Below are 8,706 nucleotides of genomic sequence, written 5' to 3'. Positions count from 1 at the left end.
TCCATGTTCATACAGATAGCGGTGTAGCTATTTCGATGTTCATACATATAGCGGTGTAGATAGTTCCTTGTTCATCCCGATGGCTGTGTAGATATATCTATGTTCATACAGATGGCGGTGAAGATATTTCCATGTTCATACAGATGGCGGTGCAGATACTTCCATGTTCATACAGATAGCGGTGTGGACATTTCCATGTTCATACAGATAGCGGTGTAGCTATTTCCATGATCATACAGATAGCGGTGTAGATATTTCCATGTTCATACAGATAGTGGTGTAGATATTTCCATGTTCATACAGATTGCGGTGCTGATATTTCCATGTTTATACAGGTAGCGGTGTAGATATTTCCATGTTTATACAGATAGCGGTGTAGATATTTCCATGTTTATACAGATAGCGGTGTAGATATTTCCATGTTTATACAGATAGCGGTGTAGATATCTCCATCTTAATACAGATGGCGGTGCAGATATTTCCATGTTCATACAGATGGCGGTGTAGATATTTCCATGTTCATACAGATAGCGGTGTAGTTATTTCTATGTGTAAAGAGATAGCTGTGTAGATATTTCCATGTATATGCAGATAGCTGTGTAGATATTTCCATTTTCATGCAGATAGCGGTGTATATATTTCCATCTTCAAACAGATAGCCGTGTAGATATTTCCATGTTCATACAGATACCGGTGTAGATATTTCCATGTTTATACAGCTAGCGGTGAAGAGGTATGCATGTTTACACAGATAGCGGTGTGGATATTTCCATGTTCATCCAGAGGGCTGTGTAGATATATCCATGTTCATACAGATAGCGGTGTAGATATTTCCATGTTCATACAGATAGCGGTGTAGATATTTCCATGTTCATACAGATAGCGGTGTAGATATCTCCATGTTCATACAGATATCGGTGTAGATATTTCCATGTTCATACAGATAGCGGTGCTGATATTTCCATGCTTATACAGGAAACGGTGTAGATATTTCCATGTTTATACAGATAGCGGTGTAGATATTTCCATGTTTATACAGATAGCGGTGTACATATCTCCATCTTAATACAGATGGCGGTGAAGATATTTATATGTTCATACAGATGGCGGTGCAGATATTTCCATGTTCATACAGATGGCGGTGTAGATATTTCCATGTTTATAGAGATAGCCGTGTAGTTATTTCCATGTATAAAGAGATAGCTTTGTAGATATTTCCATGTATATGCAGATAGCTGTGTAGATATTTCCATTATCATGCAGATAGCGGTGTAGATATATTTCCATGTTCAAACAGATAGCGGTGTAGATATTTCCATGTTCATACAGATAGCGGTGTAGATATTTCCATGTTTATACAGATAGCGGTGAAGAAGTATGCATGTTTACACAGATAGCGGTGTAGATATTTCCATGTTCATACAGATGGCTGTGTAGATATATCCATGTTTATACAGATAGCGGTGTAGATATTTCCATGTTCATACAGATAGCGGTGTAGCTATTTCCATGTTCATACAGATAGCGGTGTAGATATTTCCATGTTCATCCAGATGGCTGTGTAGATATATCCATGTTCATCCAGATGGCGGTGAAGGTATTTCCATGTTCATACAGATAGCGGTGTAGATATTTCCATGTTCATACAGATAGCGGTGAAGATATTTCCATGTTCATAGAGATAGCGGTGTAGATATTTCCATGTTTATACAGATAGCGGTGAAGATGTATGCATGTTTACACAGATAGCGGTGTAGATATATCCATGTTCATACAGATAGCGGTGTAGATATTTCCATGTTCATCCAGATGGCTGTGTAGATATATCCATGTTCATACAGATGGCGGTGAAGATATTTCCATGTTCATACAGATAGCGGTGTAGATATTTCCATGTTCATACAGATAGCGGTGTAGCTATTTCCATGTTCGTACAGATAGCGGTGTAGCTATTTCCATGTTCATACATATAGCGGTGTAGATATTTCCATGTTCATCCAGATGGCTGTGTAGATATATCCAAGTTCATACAGATGGCGGTGAAGATATTTCCATGTTCATACAGATAGTGGTGTAGATATTTCCATGTTCATACAGATAGCGGTGTAGCTATTTCCATGTTCATACAGATAGCGGTGTAGATATTTCCATATTCATCCAGATGGCTGTGTAGATATTTCCATGTTCATACAGATAGCGGTGCTGATATTTCCATGTTTATACAGATAGCGGTGTAGATATCTCCATCTTAATACAGATGGCGGTGTAGATATTTATATGTTCATACAGATAGCGGTGTAGATATTTCCATGTTTATACAGATAGCGGTGTAGATATCTCCATCTTAATACAGATGGCGGGGCAGATATTTATATGTTCATACAGATGGCGGTGCAGATATTTCCAAGTTCATACAGATGTCGGTGTAGATATTTTCATGTTTATAGAGATAGCGGTGTAGTTATTTCCATGTGTAAAGAGATAGCTTTGTAGATATTTCCATGTATATGCAGATAGCTGTGTAGATATTTCCATTTTCATGCAGACAGCGGTGTAGATATTTCCATGCTGAAACAGATAGCGGTGAAGATATTTCCATGTTCATACAGATAGCGGTGTAGATATTTCCATGTTTATACAGATTGCGGTGAAGATGTATGCATATTTACACAGATAGCGGTGTAGATATTTCCATGTTCATAGAGATAGCGGTGTAGATATTTCCGTGTTCATCCAGATGGCTGTGTATATATATCCATGTTCATACAGATAGCGGTGTAGATATTTCCATGTTCATACAGGTAGTGGTGTAGATATTTCCATGTTGATACAGATAGCGGTGTAGCTATTTCCATGTTCATACAGATAGTGGTGTAGAAATTTCCATGTTCATAGAGATAGCGGTGTAGATATTTCCATGTTCATACAGATAGCGGTGCTGATATTTCCATGTTTATACAGGTAGCGGTGTAGATATTTCCATGTTTATACAGATTGCGGTGTAGATATTTCCATGTTTATACAGGCAGCGGTGTAGATATTTCCATGTTTATACAGATAGCGGTGTAGATATCTCCTTCTTAATAAAGATGGCGGTGCAGCTATTTATATGTTCATAGAGATGGCAGTTCAGATATTTCCATGTTCATGCAGATGGCGGTGTAGATATTTGTATGTTTATAGAGATAGCGCTGTAGTTATTTCCATGTGTAAAGAGATAGCTTTGTAGATATTTCCATGTATATGCAGATCGCTGTGTAGATATTTCCATTTTCATGCAGATAGCGGTTTAGATATTTCCATGTTCAAACAGATAGTGGTGAAGATATTTCCATGTTTATAGAGATAGCGTTGTAGTTATTCCCATGTGTAAAGAGATAGCTTTGTAGATATTTCCATGTATATGCAGATAGCAGTGTAGATATTTCTATTTTCATGCAGATAGCGGTGTAGATATTTCCATGTTCAAACAGATAGCGGTGTAGATATTTCCATGTTCATACAGATAGCGGTGTAGATATTTCCATGTTTATACAGATAGCGGTGAAGATGTATGCATGATTACACAGATAGCGGTGTAGATATTTCCATGTTCATACAGATCGCGGTGTAGATATTTCCATGTTCATCCAGATGGATGTGTAGACATATCCATGTTCATACAGATGGCGGTGAAGATATTTCCATGTTCATACCGATAGCGGTGTAGATATTTCCATGTTCATACAGATAGCAGTGTAGATATTTCCATGTTCATACAGATGGCTGTGTAGATATATCCATGTTCATACAGATGGCGGTGAAGATATTTCCATGTTCATACAGATAGCGGTGTAGATATTTCCATGTTCATTGAGATAGCGGTGAAGATATTTCCATGTTCATACCGATAGCTGTGCTGATATTTCCATGTATATACAGGTAGCGGCGTAGATATTTCCATGTTTATACAGATAGTGGTGTAGATATTTCCATGTTTATACAGATAGCGGTGTAGATATTTATATGTTTATACAGATAGCGGTGTAGATATCTCCTTCTTAATACAGATGGCGGTGTAGATATTTATATGTTCATACAGATGGCGGTGCAGATATTTCCATGTTCATACAGATGGCGGTGTAGATATTTGTATGTTTATAGAGATGGCGCTGTAGTTATTTCCATGTGTAAAGAGATAGCTTTGTAGATATTTCCATGTATATGCAGATAGCTGTGTAGATATTTCCATTTTCATGCAGACAGCGGTGTAGATATTTCCATGCTGAAACAGATAGCGGTGAAGATATTTCCATGTTCATACAGATAGCTGTGTAGATATTTCCATGTTTATACAGATAGCGGTGAAGATGTATGCATGTTTACACAGATAGTGGTGTAGATATTTCCATTTTCATACAGATAGCGGTGTAGATATTTCCATGTTCATCCAGATGGCTGTGTAGATATATCCATGTTCATACAGATAGCGGTGTAGCTATTTCCATGTTCATACAGATAGCGGTGTAGATATTTCCATGTTCATACAGATAGCGGTGTAGCTATTTCCATGTTCGTACAGATAGCGGTGTAGCTATTTCCATGTTCATACATATAGCGGTGTAGATATTTCCATGTTCATCCAGATGGCTGTGTAGATATATCCATGTTCATACAGATGGCGGTGAAGATATTTCCATGTTCATACAGATAGTGGTGTGGATATTTCCATGTTCATACAGATAGCGGTGTAGCTATTTCCATGTTCATACAGATAGCGGTGTAGATATTTCCATATTCATCCAAATGGCTGTGTAGATATTTCCATGTTCATACAGATAGCGGTGCTGATATTTCCATGTTTATACAGATAGCGGTGTAGATATCTCCATCTTAATACAGATGGCGGTGTAGATATTTATATGTTCATACAGATAGCGGTGTAGATATTTCCATGTTCATACAGATAGCGGTGTAGATATTTCCATGTTCATACCGATAGCGGTGTAGGTATTTCCATGTTCATACAGATAGCAGTGTAGATATTTCCATGTTCATACAGATGGCTGTGTAGATATATCCATGTTCATACAGATGGCGGTGAAGATATTTCCATGTTCATACAGATAGCGGTGTAGATATTTCCATGTTCATTGAGATAGCGGTGAAGATATTTCCATGTTCATACCAATAGCTGTGCTGATATTTCCATGTTTATACAGGTAGCGGCGTAGATATTTCCATGTTTATACAGATAGTGGTGTAGATATTTCCATGTTTATACAGATAGCGCTGTAGATATTTATATGTTTATACAGATAGCGGTGTAGATATCTCCTTCTTAATACAGATGGCGGTGTAGATATTTATATGTTCATACAGATGGCGATGCAGATATTTCCATGCTCATACAGACGGCGGTGTAGATATTTCCATGTTTATAAAGATAGCGGTGTAGTTATTTCCATGTGTAAAGAGATAGCTTTGTAGATATTTCCATGTATATGCAGATAGCTGTGTAGATATTTCCATTTTCATGCAGACAGCGTGGTAGATATTTCCATGTTCAAACAGATAGCGGTGTAGGTATTTCCATGTTCATACAGATAGCGGTGAAGATATTTCCATGTTTATACAGATTGCGGTGAAGATGTATGCATATTTACACAGATAGCGGTGTAGATATTTCCATGTTCATACAGATAGCGGTGTAGATATTTCCGTGTTCATCCAGATGGCTGTGTAGATATATCCATGTTCATACAGATAGCGGTGTAGATATTTCCATCTTAATACAGGTAGTGGTGTAGATATTTCCATGTTGATACAGATAGCGGTGTAGCTATTTCCATGTTCATACAGATAGTGGTGTAGAAATTTCCATGTTCATAGAGATAGCGGTGTAGATATTTCCATCTTCATACAGATAGCGGTGCTGATATTTCCATGTTTATACAGGTAGCGGTGTAGATATTTCCATGTTTATACAGATTGCGGTGTAGATATTTCCATGTTTATACAGATAGCGGTGTAGATATTTCCAAGTTTATACAGATAGCGGTGTAGATATCTCCATCTTAATATAGATGGCGGTGCAGCTATTTATATGTTCATAGAGATGGCAGTTCAGATATTTCCATGTTCATGCAGATGGCGGTGTAGATATTTGTATGTTTATAGAGATAGCGCTGTAGATATTTCCATGTGTAAAGAGATAGCTTTGTAGATATTTCCATGTATATGCAGATCGCTGTGTAGATATTTCCATTTTCATGCAGATAGCGGTTTAGATATTTCCATGTTCAAACAGATAGCGGTGAAGATATTTCCATGTTCATAGAGATAGCGGTGTAGATATTTCCATGTTTATACAGATAGCGGTGAAGATATTTCCATGTTCATACAGATAGCGGTGTAGATATTTCCATGTTCATCCAGATGGCTGTGTAGATATATCCATGTTCATACAGATGGCGGTGAATATATTTCCATGTTCATACAGATAGCGGTGTAGATATTTCCATGTTCATACAGACAGCGGTGTAGATATTTCCATGTTCATACAGACATCGGTGCTGATATTTCCATGTTCATCCAGATGGCTGTATAGATATATCTATGTTCATACAGAAGGTGGTGAAGATATTTCCATCTTCATACAGATATCGGTGTAGATATTTCCATGTTCATACAGATAGCAGTGTAGGTATTTCCATGTTCATACAGATAGCGGTGCTCATATTTCCATGTTTATACAGATAGCGGTGTAGGTATTTCCATGTTTATACAGATAGCGGTGTAGATATTTCCATGCTTATACAGATAGCGGTGTAGATATCTCCATCTTAATACAGATGGCGGTGCATATATTTATATGTTCATACAGATGGCGGTGCAGATATTTCCAAGTTCATACAGATGTCGGTGTAGATATTTCCATGTTTATAGAGATAGCGGTGTAGTTATTTCCATGTGTAAAGAGATAGCTTTGTAGATATTTCCATGTATATGCAGATAGCTGTGTAGATATTTCCATTTTCATGCAGACAGCGGTGTAGATATTTCCATGCTGAAACAGATAGCGGTGAAGATATTTCCATGTTTATACAGATAGCTGTGTAGATATTTCCATGTTTATACAGATAGCGGTGAAGATGTATGCATGTTTACACAGATAGCGGTGTAGATATTTCCATTTTCATACAGATAGCGGTGTAGATATTTCCATGTTCATCCAGATGGCTGTGTAGTTATATCCATGTTCATACAGATAGCGGTGTAGCTATTTCCATGTTCATACAGATAGCGGTGTAGATATTTCCATGTTCATACAGATAGCGGTGTAGCTATTTCCATGTTCGTACAGATAGCGGTGTAGCTATTTCCATGTTCATACATATAGCGGTGTAGATATTTCCATGTTCATCCAGATGGCTGTGTAGATATATCCATGTTCATACAGATGGCGGTGAAGATATTTCCATGTTCATACAGATAGTGGTGTAGATATTTCCATGTTCATACAGATAGCGGTGTAGCTATTTCCATGTTCATACAGATAGCGGTGTAGATATTTCCATATTCATCCAGATGGCTGTGTAGATATTTCCATGTTCATACAGATAGCGGTGCTGATATTTCCATGTTTATACAGATAGTGTTGAAGATGTATGCATGTTTACACAGATAGCGGTGTAGATATTTCCATGTTCATACAGATAGCGGTGTAGATATTTCCATGTTCATCCAGATGGCTGTGTAGATATATCCATGTCCACACAGATGGCGGTGAAGATATTTGCATGTTCATACTGATAGCGGTGTAGATATTTCCATGTTCATACAGATAGCGGTGTAGCTATTTCCATGTTCATACATATAGCGGTGAAGATATTTCCATGTTCATACAGATGGCGGTGTAGATATTTCCATGTTCATACAGATAGCGGTGTGGACATTTCCATGTTCATACAGATAGCAGTGTAGCTATTTCCATGTTCATACATATAGCGGTGTAGATATTTCCATGTTCATCCAGATGGCTGTGTAGATATATCCATGTTCATACAGATGGCGGTGAAGATATTTCCATGTTCATACAGATGGCGGTGTAGATATTTCCATGTTCATACTGATAGCGGTGTGGACATTTCCATGTTCATACAGATAGCGGTGTTGCTATTTCCATGTTCATACAGACAGCGGTGAAGATATTTCTATGTTCATACAGATAGCGGTGTAGATATTTCCATGTTCATACAGATTGCGGTGCTGATATTTCCATGTTTATACAGGTAGCGGTGTAGATATTTCCATGTTCATACAGATAGCGGTTTAGATATTTCCATGTTTATACAGATAGCGGTGTAGATATTTCCATGTTTATACAGATAGCGGTGTAGATATCTCCATCTTAATACAGATGGCGGTGTAGATATTTTTATGTTCATACAGACGGCGATGTAGATATTTCCATGTTCATACAGATGGCGGTGTAGATATTTCCATTTTTATAGAGATAGCGGTGTAGTTATTTCCATGTGTAAAGAGATAGCTGTATAGATATTTCCATGTATATGCAGATAGCTTTGTAGATATTTCCATTTTCATGCTGATACCGGTGTAGATATTTCCATGTTCAAACAGATAGTGGTGAAGATATTTCCATGTTCATACAGATAGCAGTGTAGATATTTCCATGTTTATACAGATAGTGGTGAAGAAGTA

The sequence above is a fragment of the Gorilla gorilla genome, chromosome X (assembly GCF_029281585.2).
Source record: "Gorilla gorilla gorilla isolate KB3781 chromosome X, NHGRI_mGorGor1-v2.1_pri, whole genome shotgun sequence".
Taxonomy (NCBI): domain Eukaryota; kingdom Metazoa; phylum Chordata; class Mammalia; order Primates; family Hominidae; genus Gorilla; species Gorilla gorilla.
This window is presented reverse-complemented; position numbering follows the sequence as displayed.